This window comes from Saccopteryx bilineata, chromosome 8, assembly GCF_036850765.1.
Source record: "Saccopteryx bilineata isolate mSacBil1 chromosome 8, mSacBil1_pri_phased_curated, whole genome shotgun sequence".
Classification (NCBI taxonomy): Eukaryota; Metazoa; Chordata; class Mammalia; order Chiroptera; family Emballonuridae; genus Saccopteryx; species Saccopteryx bilineata.
The window spans coordinates 64021619-64046928 of record NC_089497.1 but is presented as its reverse complement, the minus strand read 5'-3'; the positions used below and the strand labels follow the sequence as shown (position 1 = coordinate 64046928).

At 35.3% G+C, this 25310-nt stretch overlaps 1 protein-coding gene and 2 non-coding genes across 3 annotated transcripts in view; all 3 read left to right on the top strand.

Annotated features, from left to right (window-relative positions):
* The window catches only part of TP63 (tumor protein p63), a 253158-nt gene that overhangs the window by 108470 nt on the left and 119378 nt on the right, over positions 1-25310 (top strand). The gene's annotated exons all lie outside the window — the stretch shown is intronic.
* Positions 23687-23762, top strand: TRNAV-CAC (transfer RNA valine (anticodon CAC)). Its single transcript has one exon. It is a non-coding gene; the product is annotated as a tRNA-Val (tRNA).
* Positions 24207-24282, top strand: TRNAG-GCC (transfer RNA glycine (anticodon GCC)). Its single transcript has one exon. It is a non-coding gene; the product is annotated as a tRNA-Gly (tRNA).

Here is a 25310-nt window from a genome sequence, read left to right as displayed (position 1 = left end):
TTTGGGTAATTGTTATGAAAATAATTTATTTTAAAATCATAATGTAAAGCTCAGACTGAACATTTTAGCTAAGAAGAAATTTATATAGAAAGGACAAATTTTTTAAAATTTCAAAACCTGATAAAGGTTTAATACCATAATAAGATAATACTTAAATATTAATAAGAGAAAGATTGTCCTCCTCACTTTGATAAAAAGTATAGGTAATTCACAGACATTTAACAGATATATAATGTTCACCCTCTCTAATAAAATATTTGTGAATTGAAACAATGATATATCAGCTACCGGTTCAGCCAAGATTTAATTGAAATAATATTCCCTGCTGGTGAGGTTTGTGAGAAACCACCTTTTCCCTTCTCTTGGTAGTATAAATTGATAAAATATATTGGAGAGCAATTTGCCCATTATCATTTATTTAATTTTAAGACATTTACTATTTGGTTTATAAGTTCCATTACTAGAATTTTTTTCCACAAAATGGTTTAATTATAAGCAATTATACATGTAAGAACACATACATATATAAATGCAGAAATGAAGCCTTCATTGAAACATTGTTTATAATAACTAAGCTAATAAGACCAAACAGAATTGTATACAGTAAAATTTTGAACTCAGATAGGAAAAGAAATACTACAGTCTAAAGCAAATGAGGTTTAAGCCCTTGTACCATTGTGAGGGTATTAGTAGTTACGAGGATCTTGGAAATTCTATTGCTAGTTATCCTTAGTGTGACTTGTATTTGTATTTTGTGTGTGGTGTTTTTATATCCTGAAAAGAATTATGTGCAATTGGTATTATTTCTTATTAAGTGTTTAGTAGAGTTTGCTAGTGAAACCATCTGAGCTTGGACATTTTTTCTTTGGGAGCTCTTTGATTATAAATTCAGTTTCTTTATAGTTATTGGTCTGTTGATCTATTTTATCTTAGGTAAGTTTTTATAAATTGTGGTTGTTGAGTAATTGGTTAATTTTATCAAAGTTTTTGAATTTATGTAAGTAAAATTGTTTGGAGTATTCCCTTATGATACTTTCGATGTCCCTGAGTTCTATAATATTCTCTTTTACATTTGTGTTTTTAGTAACTTTTGTCTTCTCTGTTTTACTCTGTCAGTCTTCCTAGAGATTTATCAATTTTATTAATGTTTCAAAGAATCAGCTAAGTTATTGGTTTCAGTGCTTTTCTCTATTGTCTTTCCTTTTTCAACTTCATTATTTTTGGTCTTATTATATTTTCTTCTTCTTTGCGTTTATTTTGCTCTCCTTTTGCAAGTTTCTTGAATTAAATGTTTGTATTATTTAGCTGAGAACTTTCTTTTCTTCTAATATCAGTATTTGCTTTTTAAGTTTTCTATTAAACACTGCTTAGTTACATCTCATAAATTTCAATATATTGTATTTTTATTTTTGTTCAGCTTATAATATTCTCTGATATCCTTTGAGACTTCCTCTTGACAATGTATATTTAGAAGTATATTTTTTAATTTCCAAATGTTTAAATTTTTTTTAATGAGAGAGAGGAGGGAAAAGAGAGAGAGAGAGAGAGAGAGAGAGAGAGGAACATCATGTATGTGCCTTGACCAGAAATAAAACCAGCTTCCTCTGTGCTTTGGGACAACACTCTAACCAGTTGAGCTATCCGGCCAGAGCTAGGTATTCTCTTTTACCTTACTATTATTACTTACTCCTAGTTTAATTCTGTTGGGGCCTGAAAACATACTTTGTATGATTTCAAATTTTTTAATTTGCTAAAGTAAGAATATGGTTTATCTTGGGGAACATGCCAAGGACATTTGAAAACATTATGCTGTTTTTGTTGATTGGATATTCTAAAATGTCAATTAGATCTAATAGATTTATGGTGCTATTCAATTCTTTTATACTTTTGTTTATATTCTGTCTACTAGTTCTATGGATTACTGAGACAAGAGTGTTGAAGTATTCAACTGCAATTATAGACGTGTCTCTTCTTTCAAATCTGTCAGTTTTTGTTTTTAGGTTAATCATATTTAAGATTACTCCACTTCTTGTGGAATTGATCCTTTTATCATTGCATACTATTTCTATTTATCCATGGTAATATAGCTTGTTCTGAAGTTAATTCTTTGTTTATATTAATATAACCAGGAGAACTCTCTTTTGATTAGAATTTGTATGGCAAATCTTTATCCTTTACTTTTAACCTATATTTATTATTATATTTGAAGTAAAGTAAATATCTTCTAGACAACACACAATTGGATTGTTTTTTTATTCATTTTGGCAATCTCTGTCTATTAATTGGTATATTTATATCATTTACATTTAATCTAATTAATGATATTTTCCCAATCATTTATTTTTTGTTTGTTTCCTTCATTGTTTTTCTGTTCCCTTTTTATGGTGCTTTGTAGATTATTTGGCCTATTTTTGGTATTTTATTTTAATTGTTCTATTTTGATTTTGACTATATTGCTTTTCATATTTTTCAGTGGTTGCTCTAGGAATTGCAGTATTTGTAAGTTTTTTTCAGTCTATTGAAAGTCAGTATTTTACCACTTCAGATTATTTCAGAAACCTTACGACAATATTGGTTTTATAACCCTCTCCAATGACATTATTCTTGTCATGCATATTACATCTATACATACTGAACACTCCCTAAGACAATATTATAAGTGTTATTTTCAACTGTCAAATATATTTTAAAGAATTCATGGAATAGTCTATTTTATTGAACAGAATATTTATCATTAATGTTTTCCTTTCTTTGTATCAAAGTCACAGTTCTTACTAAATATTATCAGGAAGAATATGAAATTCCATGCATATGTTCATTTATCAGAATGAGTTTTTTAAGAAAATAAATTTCTACAATTTCTAAGCAGTATGATGAATTGTGTTAAAGCTCTAAATTGCTGAATTTTTAATTGATCAAAAATTTATAAATATTTTCTACATAGCTCTTTTATATTTTCTACTATTCTTGCTTCTACACACACACACACACCACAACTATTCAATAACTCAGTTTGAACCACACTTATGGCTATTTTCAAATATTATAGAATATTATAGAAGAGTGTATAGTAGTTTTTGGTATACCAAGTGTTTTAAGCCTTCATTTGATAAACTTCATTTTCTTAAATACATATATGTATGTATTAAAATCATACTCTGTGGCCCTGGCCGGTTGGCTCAGTGGTAGAGCGTCGGCCTGGTGTGCGAGGGACCCGGGTTGGATTCCCAGCCAGGGCACATAGGAGAAGCGCCCATTTGCTTCTCCACCCCCCCTCCTTCCTCTCTCTCTCTTCCCCTCCCGCAGCCAAGGCTCCATTGGAGCAAAGATGGCCTGGGCGCTGGGGATGGCTCCTTGGCCTCTGCCCCAGGTGCTGGAGTGGCTCTGGTCGCTGCAGAGCGATGCCCCGGAGGGGCAGAGCATCGCCCCCTGGTGGGCAGAGCGTCGCCCCTGGTGGGCGTGCCAGGTGGATCCCGGTCGGGCGTATCCTGGAGTCTGACTGTCTCTCTACGTTTCTAGCTTCAGAAAAATACAAAAAAAAAAAAAATCATACTCTGTGAGCAAATTTTTTTCAGTTAAGTCACTTCAGTTAAGCTTCAAGGGGCTGGTTAACAGCATTGCTGCATGAATTCACTCAAACATTCTAAATCTCCCTTCCTACATGCCTCCACCTGGCTCAGAAAATGAAAAGGATATTTCTGACATGTCATAAAGCATAAATTATTATTCTTATTTTTATGGGAGAAAGAGGCAAGGAGAGACAGAAACATCGAGCTGCTCCTTATGTCCCCCGACCAGGAAATTCACCTGGCAACCTCCGTGCTCCATGATAGCACTAAACCAACCAAGCTATCTGGCCAGGGCTTTATTTTTATTTATTTATTTTTTGTTTACAGAGAGGGGAGAAGGAAGGGACTGAAAGGGGAGGGATAAGAAAGCATCCATTTGTTGTTCCTCTCAGTCATACATTCTTTGGTTGGTTCCTGTGTGTGCCCTGACCAGGGATCGAACCCGTAACCTAATGTTTTGGGACAATGCTCTTAACCAACTGAGTTAACTGGCCAGGGCCACATGAATTATTTTCTATGTCTTGGTCTCCAGGCACTTGAAATGCACAACATTAGCTAGTTGTATGTCTGATATCACTATCAAGAGCTGACTTCAATATGGCATCTCTATTTTCCTTCTATTGTTCTACTTTGGTCTTCCCCAGGCTTCCGGAGCCACCCACACAGCACCACTACACCCTCCTTTTCTTTCTCCTGTGCATTCCTTAGCTCTTTCAAAGTCCCCTATTTCTCCCCCGTTTCCACTTCCCCTTTTTTTGGTCTTCCAGAAATCCACTACCATTCAGTATAAGTACATTTGATTAAAGGCTTTTTTTTTTTTTTACCTCTTATAGTTACCTTATATTTAATATAGGGCTTTAAAAGTTATTAGTTACATTAGAATCACAGTATTCAGACACAACCAAGTTGGAATTCTGTCTTTACTGATTGTAGCTGTGTGTACCTGATGGTCCACAAGCCTCTCTTTTCTCATTTGTATGAACAGACATAATAGCTATCATGGGCCTTAGAGAATTGTGATGGTTATTTTTATTATCTGGTTTGTTTTCATTCAAGGTTCCTAGTATATAAATAAATAGTCAGTTAAAAATTATCACTTGCCTATGCTCTCTTCATAAGACCTTAGTGATAGGTGAATATGTATTACTTTTTATGGTAAAGTTCAAATAAACATATTGTTCTTATTACAAAAGCAATGCATACTAATTAAAAGAACTTTAGAGGAATCAAAAGCATATATAATTCCTACCTAGTAACAATAATTATGAACACTTTAGTCATTTTCCAGTTTTTTCCTAGAAGAAATAGATTTAACTAAATGTATTTGGCTTGTGACATATATAAATTGTCATCACTTTTTTTTTGCATTCTATGGTAAACATTTTTCTCTTATTTACAAATCATTAAAACAACTTAAATTATTGTATTATATTCCATTACATAGATATATAATGATTTAACTGTTCTTTTACTTACAGATTTTAAGAATAATATTAATATACAAAATATTTTTGCTAGATATTTAGTAATGTAATCAGTATGAACACCAGTGTTCTTGACACTTACTATCAAATTACTTTTCATGAGTCCTTTGTTGTTCTTAATTTGCATTCCCACCAACCATGCAAAATTGTCTATAAACTTGATATCAATTTAGGATATATAATTTTTTCTTCAAAATATGCAAATAATTATAGGTGATGCAAAGAGTTTTTAGTCACTTGCACAACAAGATAAAATAGTTTCTATCAACACATGTTTGATTGTAATCAGTGGGAGGGTTGTAGTTTTGACTGGAGTTGAGGAGGGCATTTTACAGAATGGAGCATCTGTGAGTGGGGTTGGCAGGCCTATTTGGGATAGGAGCAACGTGAAGAAGGAGATGGGCAAAGCACAGTGTGTTTCCCAACATTCCCGAGTTTAGGCTGAGCATGGGAATGAACATGACGTTTCTCCTTTCTATCCAGCAATATTAAATCTTGCTTTTAGTATCCATATTAGTCTTACCCCATGGCGAGTACCATTAAAATAATCATTCAACCATAATTTATGCCAAACAGGACTTTATACATTAGTTCTATGAACTCAAATGAAACAAACAAATAAATCATTTTCCACATAGCCAAACCCCTCCAATTTCGGGAAAATGGATCTGCAGTTACTTATGTTGCTAATGAGGTGGCTTAATACCCATTCAATTTCTGCTGAGTTCAGGTGTCCTTAGAAAAGCAGACTGTTTTTCTGTTCTGTTCTTTGTACAGTGTGGCCAATGGGAAGGCACCACTGTGCTGAACAGTGCCAAGCCAGGGACATTACCTTTAAACACAAGTATGCATTTCAAACCTTGAGCAAACAGTCTACTTAATAAAATAAGGGAAAGGGTTCTCTTTTTTTCTCTTCTCTAGAAATTCACAAACATGACTTGATAGGTGACAGCTCCTCCCTTACAAAAGGGGCTGTTTGCTTTCTGCTTTGGTGTTTGGGTAAACTTGCAGCACTCACTGGCAGAGAATTTATTGCCTAGGGGAAGGTGTTTGCAGTCCTTGTGTTTAATCTGAAAAGAAACCTTTTCCTTCTATCCTCTCCTGCTATTTTTGAGGAGGGAAGAGTTGAAAATGATAGCCCCAGGGAAATAGTTCCCCTAACACCTGTCTTTGGTGTAACCTCAACAATGTTACTCAAGACACTGTGCTCAGTGTGTATGCATTCAGTTGACAAAGTTGAAGAGGGCAGGTAAACAGAAAGAGATTTGCAGAAATAAGGGGAGCTGATTCTGACCTTGTATCTTCTTAAAAACAGATCAGGTTGAAATCCTAGCATGCTGACTTAAAGAGAATCTGATTTGTTTGAAGTAATACCCGTATTACTCTGGCAATCAGCTTACTTAATATAGATTTAATCTAAAAATGTTGGAAACTTCTAGAATATTATTAGACTTAGGAATTTTAGACATGATCGAGTTGTAGATTAGCCTTCTTTTAATAGAAGATTCAAGTTGATGACTGTTGACTTTAACATTTTCAATAGAGTTTGTGGATGAGTCAGGATTAAACCCAACTTTCTAAATTTCTAGATCTGCCTTTAACATCTAATTCTTGGAAATAGTGGTAAAGAGTTCAGGCTCTGGAGGTCAATAGCTGCCTACAGGTGAATCCAGCTCTGTCATTCACCATTTGGATGACCTTAGCTAAACTGGGGTATGTTTCTGAGCCCGGTTTCTGCATCTGCAAAATCAGAATAATGGTGGGAACACACCATAGAGAAGCTACTTTGAGACAGGAGATATATAAAGTAGCATGTTACCTTGCATGTGGGCAGTTCCCACTGGAGATGCTTATTGCTGTTGCTCATTACAATGTGATAAATATGGAAAATGTCAATCATTAATCCCAATTAAAGCAATTACTGATGCAGGGGAAAAAATATAATTTGTATAGATTTGTATTTTGGTATTTCTAGAAAGGAAAGTAATATTTGAAGATATTTTAGCATGCTTTAAAATCTGACTAGATCATTCTTTTTCCATTTGAAACTAAAGTTTAGTCTTTCTTCAAACTAAGATCAAAATTTGAAACAGATCCTTTTAAAAGCTGACAGTTTCTTGTGTCTGTTAGGTCTCATAGAACTCACAAAAAAATTTCATTACTAAATTACTATTTTATTTTAGTTAATTAAGTATTATTCAGTAATTTTAACATAATAAAATATTCCCTTTTCCAGTATAAAAATTAAGAGCACAAGCTTTGGAATTGGTTATACTACTAATATGTCTGGGTTTGAATCTTAACAATATAGTAAGATCAGAACTGCCTGGACACCTACATAGTTTAATTCATTGGTTCTCACAGTGTGCTCTCATGACCAGTAGCAGCAACATTACTTAAGAACTTGTTAAGAAGTATATTTTTCAGTTCTACTCCAGATTTACTGATCATAAACGAAGAGGGAGGCCAACAATCTTTCAATGAGCAGTCCAGGTGATTCTGATACTTGAGAATCACTGGGAGAATCCAGTGATTTAACATGTATGTTTTTATAGGCAGGAAAACCCAGGCTTCGAATGCGGAGTGACTTGCCCAAGGGTACACAGCCATAATGATAGAGGAGATACTTTTAGTCAAGTCTCCACTATAATATACAGATAGTTATAGATGTGAGTCATCTTAAAACATGTGAAATGGCCTGTCAGGTGATGCCATTTAAAAAATAAAAAGGTAGAATATAATACTTTAGAATAAATAAATAAATATATTTATTAAATGGTTTGGCTACAAGTATCTTTATAAGTAGGGTATTGTTAAAGAAGTTCTCATATCTATATTTTTTAACTGTAGAGATGATTCATAAGAATCTTTTTTTTCCTAGCATAAAGCTTAAATTCCAAATTTATGTTTTTGCCAGTTCAACAAGTATTTACTGATGATTTACTAAGTTTAAGATATTCTGAGGAGCACAAAATTCTAATAAAATAGCTGAGTCAGTAACTACTTATAATTTCAAGTTGGTTATAAGAAGACAGATATAAAGCTAATGAATTATATTATAAATAATCTAAGTGATCATGCCAAGAAAGTATTTGGTGCTTAACTATCAAGAGATAAATAGAAAGAATAAATGGGTACCCATCATGAACCAGAGCTCAGTCATCAATAATGACTTCTGGGTTGTATAATATCAGAGACAGTACTCACACTCTACTCTGTGGAAATAGTACGTCTTAGGCATTAAGACTTGTATGTCTTAGGCATTAAGACACACAAAGATTAGGGGATATTTCAAAATGAATATTAGGCTATTTAATTAGGCTATGATATCCCCTAATTTTTGTAAGCAATATATTTAAGTGAGAGGAGAAGAGACAGAGAAAAAGACTTCCACATTCATCCTGACCAGGATCCACTGGGCAACACCTGTCTGGGGTCGATGCTCAAGTCAGCTGAACTATTTTTAGCACCTGAAGCTGATGGTCTGACCAACGAGCTATCTTCAGCACCTGGGGCTGAGTCTTGGACCTGTTGAGTCACTTGCTGTAAAAAGGGAAGAGAGAGAGAAGGGGGTGATAGTAGGGGAAAGAAGCAGATGGTTACTTCTCCTGTGTCCCTGACTGGGAATCAAACCTATCCACACATGGGGCCAATGCTCTATCCACTAAGAAAACCAGCCAGGGATACATATAACTAATATTTAATGCTTGCTAGACTTGAAAGAATTTGGGGAATTTATGAATAAGCAAAGAGCACATTCTACTTCCAAGGATATCCCTATTTGTATGTAGATACATACAAACTACTCTTATTACAACAGAAAGTGGTAAGCACCAGATGAGGTTATAGATAAACTTCAGCATAAATTCTGATCCTCTATTGGAAAGCTCAAGAAGTACATTGGCCATGTGAAAGCAAAGGGAGAAAAGTTACTTTAGATGGAGAAAACCATTTATTGATGTGAATCAGGGAACAGGCTTAGATGTGTGAAGCAGTCAGTGAAAGAACAGAAATGCTGATTCTTAGAGAAATCTGGAGAATACTTGTTTTGCCTAGTCAGTTCTGTGAATATATCTAATTGCATTATTATATTTTAATTACCTGGATTACAGAACACACACACACACACACACACACACACACACACACACACGGGCTATCAGATTAACACTCTTTGACCTAAGTGTAGACATGAATCTGGTAAACTGTGTAATAGGAGGAGGGTCAATTTGGTTTGGCTGGAACCCAACAAGCAAAAGAAGGAGTATAGGAATAGAGAAATAGTTGAACTGGGGTCAGTTCAAGGAAAATGGTAAGCCATTCTAACCTGATGACCTCTCTGAACTGATTCTAGGATACAGAATTTGGGTAGCGGGAGGATGGGTGGCAGGAGAGGAGGAGGTGCCTGTGGTGCATGTCATCTCTCCCACTTGGCCACGTTGTGTGCTTATTGCCAAGAGAAGCGGTATGTCAGAATGATCATTAAGTCTCTGTGGCAAACTGTTCTTTTCAGATAGTGACCTGTTCATTGTCTCCTTTTACTTCTCCAGCATTTATTCAGAACATACTAAGTGCTAGTTCTTGTAGTAGAAACCACAGATGGAAATGAGAGTCCCTTCACTTTACGACCTAACGTGAGATAAAGATGCAAATCTCACTAACTAGACAACAGGAACTATGTTGATAAAATGCTGAAACGTAGACATAAAACAAGTAAAAAAAAATCAGTAACTGGATTGATTATTTCTGATTAGAGAGATCATGAGAGTTTCCTTCTGGTAAAAGGTAAAGTGCAAAGTGTGTGAGTATGTGTGCGTGCACATATGTAGGTGTGTCAGGGTGTGACTCAGTCTGCACAGTACAAGCCTCTCACTTTGTGGATACAGGTTAGTTGACTGGAGTGCCTATCAGAAGTAGATTGTCTGCAGTGATGTGAACTTAATTTTCGTCTCTTTTGTCTAGCAAAGTTATTCTTTGTGTTTAGGAAAGACATATAATTTACCTATAGATTAAAAAAACATTTCTTACTTCACTGTGTTTACTTATCATCTTTCCAAGAAGCTGAGAGCTCTTAATGGATATTATTCAAGGCTTTTCTCACCACACCCTCTTGAAGAGGTAGAAGGAGAGTAAGTGTTTTAACATCTCAATTTTGTACTTCTGCGACAGAGAATAGTGAATTAGAAACTAAACTAGAAATAAATCCATATTATTAGTCTTGGAATGAAGTATGCTTTCTTCCAATGGATGTTACTACTTCCTTTCTTTCAAATTAGAAAGACATGGCCTTATAAAATATGGCTTTTCAAAATAGCCCTGTATTTTAGATGTTTGGGTTGGATATCAAGATGATTTTTCTAGAAACTGAACTTCAGTGGAACATCATGAGTTTAGTGATGCTGGTTGCCCTCAACGAGGGGTATCAGCACAAACCATCTCTGCTACTGATTAAATAGATACAGCCTGCTTCCCACTTAACCAAGGTATTCCATTTGCCTTTTTATCAAAAGCCTGGTTAGAAACAAAGACAATTCAGTCACTGAAATAGATTGGGTAAAAGGAAAACTAAGAGGAATATGGAGAAGGAAAAAAGTCTATTTAGTGAATAATTGATACTAAGAAAACAAATGTATTCCAGTACATTGTGTCTTTTCCTGGAGTTTTAAGAATTAACACATCCCATGCAAAATTAAGCTCTTAGGAGGTCTTTTGGCATTGGAAGGAAATTTAGAATTTTAAATTTTATACCTTTACTACTCCTGCATTTTGAAAGGCAGTCGAACTTCAACAGTCATGAAGGTAATTGAAAAAACTGGCCAGAGTGCCAGGAGCTTTGACCTCTAGTCCTCCTGCTTCTTTTACTAATTGGCTTTCTGTTGATGGACAAAACACTTCCCCCGCCAGGTCCTAGTGTCTTTATGTATTAAAAAACAGGATGCTGGACTACATGATTGCTCAATTTTCTCATTTCTGTGATAGATAAATCACCAATCCCTTGCTTCTGAATTCAGGCTTGCTAGCCTCCTCTTGTGTCTTAGTGCGGCTTTGATGAGAACAAGCCAGACACACATTTTCCAGAACCATTAGGGGAAACACATAAACACTCATGCATCCTGTTTGAAATGTATAATAAAACCTGTTCTAAGTAGCAGCTGCATGGCATGGAATCTAAAGAGTTGGTGACTATCTTTCTTTTCTTTTCTTTTCCAGGGCAAGGGGGCTGGGGAGCTTTGCAAAAATTAGAACACCAGAGCAACGTTTTCATATCTGAGAAAAATGAATGCTTCCTAATCATTGCTTTTCGTGGAGGCAAAGTGGGCGGTGAGGGATTGCACTCATAAAGATTAGTCATAAATATGAATAGTGTCTGGAGCTGGTGAAAGGAGAAGTAACTAACTCCTTCTGTTACTCTCCCACTCCCTCCTCTAAATCGCCACCTCTCTATCTTCTCCCCATGTCCCCCAGGCGATGTTCCTTCCAAACAACTACTTGCCTAACCAGTTCATCGGAATGTTTTTCTACAGACTGTCTCCTCATTCAGATTTCTTCTGAAAATGAACCTTTCTAAAAGCATAAATCAACTTAAAAAAAAAAGCATTGCTAAATGATCCACACAAACTCTCTTCTTTGGTTTTAAAAAGTGCACAATCAAACTTACCTACTTCACCTGCAAATAACAACAACAACAAACAATACCGCAGTTGCCTTGCTCCTTTTAAAGAGGAGAACTTTTTCTTGGTTGCATTTGTTCTTTGGGGTGACAAGAATTAAACACTCTTGATGTAATCTTTCCTGCTTATCACATGCACTCCTCCTCGATCCCTTATCCCACAGCCTCAGGGTGATTTTATGAAAATATTACGTCTATGTCGTCTTGGCTGGCATTTTGAAATTAACAAATGATAAAATGTGAAGCAAAAGATATATACTACAGATTGACACAAATCTTGTCATATAACAAATCTTGCCTTCATACAAATATCTGAAAAGGTCTTAAGCTAGAAGATAAATTTAATAATTCTAGAATACTATCCTTCAGAACTTTTCCTCATTGTATAATAGTATCTCAGACAATAACTGAGGTGTCTGTAAGTTTTTTGTTTGTTTCTTTCTTTTACTTTTACTGACCCACTTGCCCAGCTGGTCCTACCAAACACCTTGAGTGGTAATGAGTCATAAAATTTTCTTATAATGAAATAAGAAGAGTGTGTAACTTGAATTCAGTAGGAAAAACAAATGGTACAAGAGCCAATCTCTAAATTTGTTCATTGGAAATGAGATACATAGTGTTTAAAAGTTGAATTTCTTGCTTTATCTGATGAAGTTTAAATGGTGAAGAATAAAATAGGCACTTTCTTTGCTGGTTTTGTTTTTAAAGGAATGCCCAGAATTAGTTGAGGTTTGGCACATTTGAAGTTTGGTTATAGTTTCTCATTTTTCTTCCGTAAAAATATGATGAAACTAACCTTATTTGTCTAGCAAGTTCAACTAAAGAGTAGCTCATGGTTGGAAGACCAGGAGTCTTAATTTTTACCACGTGGAGTCTAGGGAACTAAATTGTCTAACAGGCAATTGAAACAAGCCATTAACTTATGACTGCATTAGAAGAAAAAATTATTGGTTCAAACATCCCTATAAACTATACGGTCCATAACAAATAAACTGTTGTATAAAAATAAATAAACAAAACAAAACAAACTGTTGTTCAAGAGGAGGATCCTAACTTTGAAGTTTGGGAACCTAATTTCTGGTCATGAATTCTGTTTCATTTAGCCAAGTGATCTTACATGTATCATAAACCCTCTCTAGTTTCAGTTTCCTCGCTTATAAAATAATTTAGACAACTATTTTTAAATCTAGATATTTTGTTTGGAGACATATATATCAAGAGTTTCCTACAATAACCCATAAGAGTGAAATCTCATGTAATATGCCAAGACATAAAACAAATTAAGTAGTATTTTATTAGAAATTTATTTCAAGAGCTCAGTACTTGGATTCTATTCTAATACTGTGGGTGTATGAATAACTAAACCTCTCTAAGCTTTAGAGTTTCTTTTTTTCCTTTTATAAAATGGGATTAAATGATTACTGTGAAAACTAAAGGAGGTAGTAAATATAAAGAGATTATCCCAATAGCATTGCTCCATAAATGTTGACTTTTTAAGATATACATTTCATTAGGTCAATCATGAAACACAAAGGGTTGTTTTAAATAAACACAATGTAAGGGATGGTTTTGTATAGAAGTTACAATGTTTTACCAGGCTCATGATTCCATTATTTTTTCATTTTGGTAGTGGTGTTATTCTAATTATTGTGTAATTCTTTTTTTTTTTAATCTTGAATCACAAAAGTTCTAAGTAGTTGTGTTATTTTTTATACTTTTTTGAAACCTCTGCATAATTGTTCATAAAACTGATCCAAAACCCTGTAAGAGGAACATTAAAATTTTTTTAAAAGTTAAAATTCTACTATCAAACAATTGCTTTTAATCTTTATCATAAAAGAATAAATAATTCTGACCAAAAAAAAAAATCCCAAATATATTATTTGTACTAACTCAGGGGTTGGGAACCTATGGCTCGTGAGCCAGATGTGGTTCTTTTGATGGCTGCATCTGGCTCACAGACAAATATTTAATAAAAAAATAATAACATTAAAAATATAAAACATTCTCATGTATTACAATGCATTCATTTCCTACCACTCATGTTCATGGTTGCAGGTGGTTGGAGCCAATCACAGCTGTCCTCCAGGACAACACCAAATTTTTATTGGATAATGCGTAATGTACACAGGTTGTTGTATGGCTCTCATGGAATTACATTTTAAAATATGTGGCATTCATGGCTCTCTCAGCCAAAAAGTTTCCCAACCCCTGTACTAACTACTAATTATATAATAACACCTACTGTGCAGTAAGGTTTGACTTATTGTATAATTGACAACATTTTATTTTATTTTATTTTAGTGGGGGAGAGAGAGAGATAGACAGAAAGAGAGAAAGATGAGAAGCATCAACTTGTTGTTATGGCACTTTAGTTGTTCATTGATTGCTTTCTCATATGTGCCTTGACAGGGGGCTTGAGCTGAGTCAGTGACCCCTTGCTCAAGTCAGCAACCTTGGGCTTTAAGCCAGCAACATTTGGGCTCAAGCCAGTGACCATGGAGTCATGTCTATGATCCCACACTCAAGCCATCAACCCCCATGCTTAAGTCGGTGAGCCCGCACTCAAGCCGGATAAACCCATGCTCAAGCAAGTGACCTCAGGGTTTCAAATCTGGGTCATCAGCATCCCAGGCTGATGCTCTGTCCACTGTGCCACTGCCCACTCAGACTAGTTGACAACATTGAATTATGACAAGGACATGAACTGAAAAGTTTTTGACAGTGGCATATGGATGCCAGAGTGAGAGTTCATGTATAAATTTAAGTGCATAGAATGAATAAAATACAGACCTGGGGAAGAAAGCACAGATGTATAACTTTCCAGTCAATGATGACATTTTTTAAAGAGGTTATGGGTACAGTGGTGGCCAGAGAAGCTTCATTCATTGCTTCATTCATTCTGCAGCAAGCTAATTTGGCTGCAGAACCCTGTTCAAAGTACATGTCTACTATTCAACTAGTGATGTGACATAAGGCAAGTTACTTCAGCAATTTATGCTTCTTCCTTCATTTGTAAAATGTGGATTATAACGGTAACCCCTTTGTGAGTATTAAATTATACCATGTAAATAAGCACTAAGAATCATGCTTATCCTCAAGAAGTACTTAACAAATGTCTACTATTGTTGTTTTTTAACTGTTGGTTTACATGTGTATTTTTAAAATGTTTAATATTAAAGGTAATATAACTTTCATCAGCCTCCAACACTTTGATTCTCGGCAAAGATCAAATTAATTAGTAAAATAGAAATTTATTGTTGATAAAAAAATTAAGCTTTTATTTTCTTAAATGTTATCTCTAGTCAGTCCCTTTGAGAATGTTATGGATGTTATCTGTGTGTGTGCTTGTTGTGATTTTTGTCTAACACACCAGATTTATTATCTATATAGATTACAGAGTGTATGCATAGTAGATGTAGGAGCTATGTTTGATTCTTTTTGGTATTCTTTAACTTAATTAAGATTTGTTTGAAGCATAATAATTTGTTTAGAAATAATAGATAAAATAATATGGTCTCTGAGATAAAATGTAATTATAATAAATAATATGCACTAGAGAGGACTTGAATACCTGGTCAGGGATACATCAGAAGAGAAATAAAACTTTTTTAATGACTAAACCTATTAATGTTCAAACCTGCTATCCTTCACATGTGGCACCTCAGGCAGTTTAGTGGCTGGATCTTCTCTTCACTCATCTTCAATGAAAGCTAATCAGGAGAATAAGGAAATGTGTCCTTATTTTAATGCTAATATTTTTCTAAATTGAATTATCCAATTGATCACTCAATTTACACACTAAATGTAGTAAGACTGAGTGCATTTTGTCTAATTTTTTTCAAGGCTAAAAATTTGTCACCCTTGATTATATTCTAATAATGAGTCATAAATTGACATATAAATTACAACAGATTGTTCACTTAAGCTCAAAGCTCCATGGAAGCAGAAATCATACTTTCTTTTCTGTAAAACACATTACAAAACTTGGTGTCAGTTAGCGTTTAACAAATATATTTCAAGTGATTTGGAAGTACAGTCAGTTTATCTCTTTTCTAACTCCTTAAGGAAGTGATGCAATCTGAGTCTTTTGAGTCATCCACAGAATCTAGAGAAAGTGGTCCTTAATATTCTGTTAATTTAAAATCAAATCATACCTAAAGTTGGAGGTATCATGCTACCTGATATCAAACTAATACTATATTGCTATAGTAATCAAAACAGACACACAGATCAATGTAACAAAATGGAGTGTCCAGAACTAAATCCATGCCTACATGGTCAGTTAATCTATGACAAAGGAGACAAGACTGTACAATGGGGTAAAGACCATCTCCGCCATAAATGGTTTTAGAAAAACTGGAGAGATACATGCAAAAAATAAATAAATAAAAATAGACCACTTTCTTATACCATATACACAAATATATTCAAAGAGATTAAAGATTTAAATGTAAACCTAAAATTATAAAATGCCCAGAAAAAAACAACATAAGCAGTAGCAGTAAACCCATTGACAGTGCTCTTAGTTATATATATATATATATATATATATATTCTGGGAGGAAAGGTCAGGCTTTCCTATGAGGCTTTCCTGTCCTGTCCTGTCCATCCTTTAGGGAGGGGAGGGAGAAGAATGTAGAAGTTTCTGGCTTGTAAGAACAATGGGTCATTCAGTTTTATATCTAAAATAAAGTTAACCTAGAAACTTCTTCCTTTCAATAGGAGGCAGAATTTACATACCACCTTGCATCAATTGTAGTTCCTCCCCCTTCCTGGAATCTTGAGGGTAAAATATCTCTTTGAGAGTCTTAATGTTTCTGTGTATCCCCTAAACAAATGTTGCCAGCTCGCACCATGATTTCATGCTCTCTCAGACCGTGTGTGATCAAGGGTATATAAGCAGCCCCTGAACTATTTTTGGGACTGCACAATTTGGGCTTGCAGATGCCCCGTGTGTCAGCCATACGCGTCTGGCATATTTAAATTTCCTCCTCTAATAAAACTCTTCAAAATTTATCTGGATGGGTGTCTCTACATGAACTCGATGAAATGAGGTACAGTGCCTTTCAGAATCTAGGGTGTGGTACTTAATAAATATATATATTTAATACATCTCCTTGGGGAAGGGAAACAAACAAAATAAACCAAATGGGAGTACATTAAACTAAAAAGTTTTTGCACAGGAAAAAAAAACTCAACAAAATCAAAAGATAACCTACCAAATGGGTGAAGATATTCACCAAAGAGACATCTGATAAAGGGTTAATATCCAAACTATATCAAGAATCCATACAACTTAACATAAAAAAAATCTAATTAAAAAATGGGCAGAGGACCTGAATAAACATTTCTCCAAAGAGGATACAAATAGTCTATAGACATATATAAAGATGCTCTCTGTCACTAATCATCAGAGAAATGCAAATTAAAATGACAATGAGATATTACCTTACACTTTTAATAATGGCTTCATCAATAACTCAACAAACGGCAAGTGTTGGCAAGAATGTGGGGAAAAGGGAAACCTTCTGCACTGCTGGTGGGATTATAAATTGGTGCAGCCACTATGGAAAATAGGTTCCTTAAAAAATTAAAAATACAACTACCAATTCTACTTCTGAGTATTTACCAAAATAAATCTGAAACACTAATTTGAAAAGATATCTTTGTCATGAACCAGTGTGGCTAGTAATTCCAGGTCCCGAGTGGGAATGATGCAGAATTAAGAAAATACGCATAAAAAATAAAAGGATCCTTTGGGAGGGCTCTGCAATTGCTGCTAGCAAGAAGAGAGTGTGCTCCACGACCATTTCTTGCTTTATTTATAGGGCAAAGTGAGGCCATTAGCAAATCAGAGATCTCTGATCACGTTTCCAAGCAACCCAAGACTTTTACCAAGTGTGGAAAACCCCCACCATACATAACATCTTAACTTTACACAAAACAAAGGGTAAAAGAAACTTGCCTCCAGTCTTCCCAGGGGTAATGGGAGTAGGATGAGTACAAACAATCCAGCACCACAGTTTAACAGCCTTTAGCAACTTCACAGAACAAGTGAGGTGGGCAGGGGCAGTCTGTCAGTTTACAGCCAGTTCCCCACACCTCTGTCCCCAAAAAATCTAAACTGCAAAAACCCTGTTGGCTTTTTGGTCCCCAACATATATTCATCTCTATGATCATTGCAATATTATTTATACAGTCAAGATATGAAAGCAATCTAAGTGTCCATCAATAACCATTAGATGAAGATGTGGTACATATATACAACGTACCAACCATGAAATATTCAACCATGAAAAAGAATGAAGTCTTATCACTTGTGACAACATGGTTGGACCTAAAGGGTATTATGCTAAGTGAAATAAGTCAGACAGAGAAAGAAAAAAAACATCTAATTTTCACTTATATATTAAATCTTTAAAAGATTAACAAATAAAGCAAAAATAGACTCAGATATAGAGAACAGACTCAGATATAGAGAGTTGCCAGATAAGAGGGAAGATTGGGGGGGGGGAGCTGGCTGAAAAAGGTAAAGGGATAAAGAAGTAGAAATGGCAGTTACAAAATACTCATAGATATAAAGTAAATGTAGAGAATATAGTCAATAGTATTGTAATAACTGTATAATGACATATATATATGAGAGCTCAGCTCATTGGAGGGGTCACTTCATAAGTTAATAAATGTTTAACCATTATGGTATACACTTGAAGCTAAAATAATATTGAATGTCATCTATAATTGGGTGGAAAAAAGAAACTAATTTTTGCTGTATGGCTACTAACTACACTGCTCACAAGAATTAGGGGATATTTTATCACTTCATATTTATTTTGAAACCCCCCCTAATTTTTGTGAGCAGTATATTTTCAGCTTCATACCCCATCCACCTAGATGGAACCAAGCCTACCCTTGACTCCAGTCAATATTTTCTTAATATAGCTCTTTTTTTTCCTTAATATTGGTTTCCCCGCCTAAATGACATTTTTTTCTTCCCTTCATCTAGCATGTTTTAAAGATAAAATTTGTTTACTGAGACTATTTGAAGTTTATTATATAAATTAATTTTTATTTTGTATAAGCTTTTGGGTAGAAAGTTTAAAACTCTAATAGCTTATTTTTAGTGTCAAAGTGTGGACTTAAAATTTCAGAGCTGACAAAAATCATTTTAAGTCCAATAGTAGTGGAGTCAAAGAGATCTTTTCCCCATTATTTTTTCTCTGAGGGAGAAAACATATACACACAAAAAAAAACTTCCATTGTCACTCAATCCACAGAGGAAACACAAATAACTACAATAAATTATTTTTCTCCCTAACGCCATAGCTGGTACCTAGTTAGAATACATAAGACCATGACCCCAAAGAAGAAAATATAACTACTGTGACTGAAAATTAATCAATGTTGAATATGATTCAGAACAAATTAAAATAAAGATTAAGCATTAAATATTTAAAAAAATAAAATAAAATCAGATCAGTTCTACTTTGTCATTGTCTTTTTTTTAAAAAAAAAAATTCCCATTGATTTGTGACAGAAAGGACAGGAGAGAGAATGAGAGAAAGAAGAGGGGAAGAGAGAAGCATCAACTCGTTGTTCCACTTAATTTTTCCATTTACTGTATATTCATTCATTGATTGATTGCTTTTTGTATGTGGCCTTACCAGAGATTAAACCTGTGACTTCAATTTTTAGGGACAATAGTTTATCCGTTGAGCCACCTGATCAGGACTGCCATTGTCTTGATATAAGTTTTGAAAACTAGACGCAACAATTTCATTCCCACTCTTGTTGGATTTTTTGCTCTTCCCTTATGAAATCCATTGCTGTTTTGTTCATCTGGAATGTGTAACTATTCACTTAAAATTCTTCTTTGGCATCTATTAAGCAATTTGCAATAGAATTAGGCAACAGAAGTTTGGGCATTTGGGGAATTATCAAAAATGATTGTGCCTAGAAGGCTGTTCTTTTTTTTGTTGAACATTTTTCTCTTAAGTTTATGCAAATTTGAGAGAGCTAACCTAAGTACTCTCTAAAGGTTATTAGGCAGGACAAAATGTTTAATGTTGCAAAATTTCTCTTGAAATTAATTCATCACTTCCAGTGTATAAATTATGTTCTGTGTCAGTCTTTCTTTTGAATGAATCAAAGTTAATTGCAGTAATGATTTAGAAAATGGTTCCTATTCATAAAAAACAAACAAATAAATAAAATATCTTATGTTTAAGTAAACTTCTGTAGTTTAAAATGTTATTTCACATCCATTATCATCCTTGATCTTCACAATTGCATGCAATGTATATTTCATGCTTCTCAGTACATTAACTCTTTAGATTTTTGGTGTAATTATATATTATTAAAAGCCATTTAACTTCATTGGTGTACAAGTTAGTAGGTATGTTCAAATAAAAGACACCCATAATATTTTGTACTGTTAAACAAGTGAAAATATGATTCTTGTTCTAGAGCTCCAAATTAAAATAATAGTATTGCAAAGATACACATTCATTAATATTGTTTTATATGCTACCTGCAGGTGACATTTTTAATAAAGCTACCATGAAAGCTATTTTCAGCATTACTTATCTGATTGGCCTTGAAGAAACCCTTACTTTCTTTAATTATGATTGTCTTCTTTTTAATTATATTATAAACTCTTTAGACCTCCTGAGTTGAATATTTGGGCATAGTCAATAGTATCAATACTACAAAGGTTTGTTTGGTTGATTGCTTAGTTATCAGAGTGAGATCTTGGCTCTCATTTGATTAAAGCAGAAAATGTCTGGGCAATGTCTGTTAGTGTCAATCAATAGTTCAGTTCTCATCAACATTTAGCAAATTCATTGATTGATTTATGTCTTAAAATATGTTGAAACCTTTCTCTGTGTAGGACTCTGTTTAATATTTGTATGCCCAACTAATGGTTTTAGTTGGGATATTATCTTCAGTAGGATTTCATAGTATATTTAGAAACCTTGTTTGTTGAGCATAGCTAAATGATAAATTGTACTTTTGTTTACATGGCTAATTGTAGGGGTTTGGAAACACTCCTTTGATGTACTAAGAGCAGCTAATGAAGACAGTTAAATAAATAAACCTTAATAATGAATCTAGGAGTTCACACAGACACAGTCTGCTAATTTGCTTCTTGTCCCTGACCCAAAGTTTTACGTCTCTCTTCCCAAGAAGAACACCTATTTGAAATTTAATGGAACATCAGCTTTGAAATTCATCACCTAACATTGTATTCCCTCAGTTAGAATGTAAGTGCTTGGAAATGGCTTTAGAAACCATTTAATAATGATTGTATTTTTTACCAATATGGAAACTGAAACTCAGAGAAGTGAAGTGACAAGCCCTAAATTGTTTAAAGAACCAGCCTAGAATACAAGTTTCATGATGGTATCCACTCTACTATAATGTTTCCTTTAAAAGCGTAAGTACATATATAATATCTCTTGAAATAATCCCTATATATCATCAATTAATATGTACCACCTTGAGACTATGAAAGTTTTCTTTGGCAAGTGTTAAATAGTCACTCTCACATTGTCATTTTGCCTAACATAGCTCTTATTTATTTAGAGAAAATATCAAGACTTTTCCTCTAATATGTTTGGTGCTTACTCAATTCCAAGTATAGTGCCTAGACTATCATGTTTGTTGAGAAGGTAGATTAAATTTCTGTTTCATTTTCAAGGATTGTGCTCTAAGAGAATGCCACCCCAACCCTCAGAAAACCTCATCCTGCAGCCTTGGTGGTAGAATAAATTAGCCTTGCACCAGTCTGCAGCTTCTGGAGGGCTAAGCAGGGGATCAAGTCCTTCCTTTGTAGTGAGACAAGCTGCCAGCAAGGTGATTGATATTGCTACAGAAGTAGGACTTCAAGGAAGAAAAAAGCAGATAAGTGGGGTAATAAGTAGATAATACTACTACTTTTCACTTAGTATCTTTTATCTGAGCATCTGACAGCAGCTGTCTCCTAAAACATCAAGGCCCCTCCGTGTAAAGAGAAAACGGGGGTCTCTCTTTTTACTCAGTGGCCTCTTCCACAATTGATAACTCAGTAAAAAGATTTCCAAAGGAAAACTGGTGGTAAAGATTTTTTTTTTGTTCTTTTCTCTGAGAATCTAAGCCACCAGGATATGAAGCAATCACTCTAAAAGTTATTCTGCTCATGATGCAACAACATTCTATATGTACTTTCCCCTATAATATTTGGATCTGAGAAAAAGGAAACTCCTACTGTGCCAACTAAGGCATTTACTGTATTTTTAAATCATTCACTCTCTTTGACTAATTCTCATTCTTGCATTTATTTTACTCGCCAAAAATTTCCCTTGTAAATCTTATTTTAGGTCAAAGTCCTTAGACAGTAAATCTTTCAGACAGCTTCAGGCCATTATAGCTCCAAGGAACTATTGTGAATTGAAGCTGTGTTTAATAAGGTTGATGGGACCCAGTTAGAGATCTCTTTGAGTATGCCTTCATTGATTTTGTACACATCCTGTTAATTCAGACAAAGAAGGTAAGCTGCCAAGCCCAAATCATTTCCTTTTAGCAGACCATGGCACAAAATGCAGAGGCCAATTCCTACGGGGGTTAGAGAACAATTCTGAGTGCCACATGCTTTTATAGGTAACTTTGTTTATGATTTTAAAAGGACTAGAATAATTTTCTGGACATTAAACTACCAAATACAATTACTGACATTGAAAACATTATTGAATCATCCTCTCCATCTCTGACCTTTTTAGGGGTTGTTGTTACTTTATTATGCTCTGTGTGTATGGAAATGGGGGCATATGATATTTTTGGTTTTGTTTATTTTTCTTTATAAAAATGTTAGGGTAAGGAGAGATTGTAAAAGTCATCAGATCTAACCAACCAAACAGTCTAGCCTTTAGATCCACAATTATAATATCTAAGTAACTGGCATAACCTTAGGAGAGAAAGAGAACACAGGTTCATCCAACCTGTGTCCCTGAAGATTATAAAAATATCACTGGGTACTTAAATTAAAAAACAAACAAACAAACAAAAACATACCTGATCAGATGGTGGCACAGTGGATAGAGCATCGAACTGGGAAGCAGAGGACCGAGGTTTGAAACCCCGAGGTCGCCAGTTTCAGTGTGGGCTCATCTGGTTTGAGCAAGGCTCACCAGCTTGAGCCCAAGGTCGCTGGCTTGAGCAAGGGGTTACTAGGTCTGCTGTAGCCCCCCCCCCCCATCAAGGCACATATGAAAAAGCAATCAATGAAAAACTAAGGTGCCACAACAAAGAATTGATGCTTCTCATCTCTCTCTCTTCCTGTCTGTCCCTATCTGTCCCTTTCTCTGTCTCTCTATCCCTGTAACAAAAACAAACAAACAAACAGAAAACTGATTCATGGCTAGATGCTTCAAGTTTTACAGTTTGTCTAAAGACAATTTTGCTTTCTTTTAACAAACAGCATTTCCTTTAAAACACATTTTATACGTGGCAGAAGATAAAAAAGAACTGCATATACTTAATAGTGCCTCTGCAGCCATCTTTCAATGTGATCAAATTCTTTTATGAACTGATGCTTCTCTAGTTGAGATAATAGAAGAAAGAAACTGTGTATATGTCTGTGTGTGTATGTATGTGGGGTGTCTGATAAGTAGGACACAGATACTGCATGCATCACCATTAAACAATCTCAATATACTATTGGTTATGCTAATCTCCACTATTTTTAACTTCCAGTTTATAGTTCACAAAACACTGTATCTCATTTGATAATACTTGGTTATCTTGAAAGTGTAGTGATGTTGGTGGTGGTATCCCCATTTAATAAAAGTGAGAACACAGGTTTAGATTTTCCCCATTCTCAGAAACTTAGCAACTGTCAGAATCAAAACATTAAGGCTGACATTTTAACTTGTAGCCACTGCTCTTCAAGCCAAGTTCAAAGTGCTTTCAAATATTGCATCAGAGCCCTGGCTGGTTGGCTCAGTGGTAGAGCATCAGCCTCACATGCAGAAGTCCTGGGTTCGATTCTCGGCCAGGGCACATAGGAGAAGTGCCCATCTGCTTCTCCACCCCTCCCCCTCTCCTTCCTCTCTCTCTCTTCACCTCCCACAGCCAGGGCTCCATTGGAGCAAAGTTGGCCCAGGTGCTGAGGATGGCTCTGTGGCCTCTGCCTCAGGCGCTAAAATGGCTCTGGTTGCAACAGAGTGATGCCCCAGATGGGCGGAACATCACCCCCTGGTGGGCATGCCGGGTGGATCCTGGTTGGGTGCATGCGGGAGTCTGTCTGTCTCCCCGTTTCCAACTTCAGAAAAATACAATATATATATTGTATTTTTCTGATATATATATCGCATCAGATACAGCACATCAGTCTGTTATTATAAAGTGCTGCACAAAATTTTAGACAACCCTGTCATCAAATATATCCTCAAGACTCAGGTACTCAATTGGTGGTTTAAGATGCAAGTTAAAAGCTGCATATAGGCCCTGGCCGGTTGGCTCAGTGGTAGAGCGTCGGCCTGCCGTGCAGAAGTCCCAGGTTCGATTTCTGGCCAGGGCACACAGGAGAAGTGCCCATCTACTTCTCCACCCCTCCCCCTCTCCTTCCTCTCTGTCTCTCTCTTCCCCTCCCATAGCCGAGGCTCCATTGGAGCAAAGATGGCCCGGGCACTGGGGATGGCTCCTTGGCCTTTGCCCCAGGCGCTAGAGTGGCTCTGGTTGCAACAGAGTGACGCCCTGGAGGGGCAGAGCATCGCCCCCTGGTGGGCAGAGTGTCACCCCCTGGTGAGCGTGCCGGGTGGATCCCGGTTGGGCGCATGCGGGAGTCTGTCTGACTGTCTCTCCCCGTTTCCAGCTTCAGAAAAATACAAAAAAAAAAAAAAAGCTGCATATAATAAGTAATTTGCCATGAACTGATTTAACAGAACAATTGATTTATCTTAATAGATGGATAAGTTTTTTTAAGACTCTAAACTCATGCTCCCCCAAATCAGTCTTATTTTCTATTTTTCACCCCAAACCTAGAGAGTGCTGCTCCTCTTGCTAGATTCTAAGTTTTCTCCTTTCAGTGTAAGGTAAGAACTACCTTCTATGCAACTACCTAGATAATTTCACTTTTTCCCTCTCTGTCTCCACTAGTTCTGTTGTGCTGTTAGCTTGGGTGTGCTCTTTGCTTTCAGGCATTTGTGAGGTATCTCCTAAAGTCATTGTAGACACATTATACTTCTTTGAGTGTCTAAAGCATTTGTCATTTTTACTAATATCTAACTTTCCCTTTCTCATTCAACTCATATATTTCTTTTACCTTTAAGAAGGCCTAAATTTAGAATTAAAATTTCCACTGCAGAAAAGTGTTTAGCATTCACTAAAACCTTAATGTGTTTATTAGAAAACCTGTCCCAGCAACCAAAGCTTAACAGATTTCAAAGCAGAACTTGAGCTGCCTCATGAGGTATATAGTTCTGGTACCCTTGGAAAACAAGCCATGGTGACATATGTAAATGTGTATTTATCTTAGTTAAATGCAATGGGAAATGCAATTCTTTCAAATAGAGATTCAAAACTAAGAATGAGGAGAACATTTCACAT